Source organism: Chaetura pelagica, unplaced genomic scaffold, assembly GCF_000747805.2.
Source record: "Chaetura pelagica isolate M959 unplaced genomic scaffold, ChaPel_1.0 scaffold90, whole genome shotgun sequence".
In the NCBI taxonomy this organism is placed as follows: Eukaryota; Metazoa; Chordata; class Aves; order Apodiformes; family Apodidae; genus Chaetura; species Chaetura pelagica.
Window position 1 is genome coordinate 17043707 of NW_009953496.1, and position 1651 is coordinate 17045357.

Here is a 1651-nt window from a genome sequence, read left to right on the forward strand (position 1 = left end):
TCTTCCCACAGAGCGTACTTCAAAGAATCCGAGTGAGCCTTTTCACTTGCTAATTCTTCCTGAAGCTCAACATTCTCTCTTTTAAGGCCAGCAATTTGGTCCTGTAACGACCCGACTAATGTTTGCAAAGACTCGATAACTTTTCCTTTCTGGGTCTGGCAGTCAGCTCGATGCTGTGACGCCGCCGCCAGGCAGGCTCCAAGCACAGCACATGCGATGCCTTTGCCTTTCCTGAATCGCCACTTGGCCTCCTTTTGTAATGCAGAGATACGATCTGCCACACTCTGCAAATTGTACCAGTTTCCTTTAGCCCAGTCCTGTCCCGAGACTGACGGACAGGCATTACAAGTTTCCAAAGTCTTAAGCAGTATCTCGGGATCAACACTAGGGGAGGATTTCCCCGTATGAATTTCCTTTTCCATTATTACTTAACTCACAAAATCAGGGCCAAACGTCTCAGGAAGGGCAACAACTTAGATTTCACCACGGCCACCAACAACACTCCCTGAGAGGATACACACGCTTAACTTCTAATTTCACAATTACAAAACTCAACCCTCTTTTCAGCGGATCAGAACTCCAAAAAATAAAATAGATAGGAAACAGTCCTATCCCCCAAGCCTATCCGCTTGCCAGGCGAACAGGTAATCGTCTCCAAGGACCCTAAGGCACCTCTCCCAGAGGCGGAGACGCCGACCCAGCGTTCCGCCAAAAAAACCCACCTCCAACCACGAGGAACGGGGGCCCCTAGCTTCTCTCCTCTCCGAGCAAGAGAAAGCTACAGCTCTGAATCCTAAGAGGTCAACCAGAAAAGCCCCCTGTAGGCTTTTCCCCTACGGACACCGAGGCAACACTTAACACACAAAACCTTGTGACATTTTCACCAGAGATCCTGTCTGTGACGCCAATTAAATGGCACGATCCGGTATTCGGATACGTGGCAATTTCTTATAAAGGTGATCCCAAATAAAGGTGAAATTAAGACGCAAACGAGGTCAGATGTCACGTGCACAACAAACTTTTATTAGAGTAACAGAGCAAAGGTCCCTAGAGCGGACAGGACAGGCAGGAAAGCAGAGACAGAAAAGAGAGCAGAAAGCAGAGAGATAGAGGACAGCAAGCGACAGCACAGTTACCACCCACGGTGCAGCGATGTCGTCGGTGGGGAAGTGGTTCCTGGTGGAAAAGTACTTCTTCTTCGAATGCACCCATAGAGTCCCAAACTTTTATACAGTTCTTTTTTATACAGTTCTTTTCTTTAAGCCATCCCTGCTACATGTCACATGCATGATCAGCGATGTCCCCAGCCTGGTGACAGCCGTGGTACCCTGCCTGAGGCAGGGCTTCTGCGTTCCCAAGAAGTAAAGAGGCAGCTCGGCAGGAGGAAAGCCTGGCAGCTTCGACTCCAGCCCCAAACAAGAAGCGTCATTAAAGATACCCAGTTGTATTCACCATCAGCCCACCTCAGCTCAGCCATTCACACAGGCTCCCCCACCCTCCCACCACGCTGGCTTCCCCAGCCCTCCCAGGCCCCAGCCCACCCCGGGCTGGAACCCCACCGGTGGTGCCACCTCCCGTGCCCCGGCGTCCCCTCTGCCACCGCTGCCACCCCCGCGGTGCCGCCCCAGCACCGGCTGGGTGCGCTCCCCCC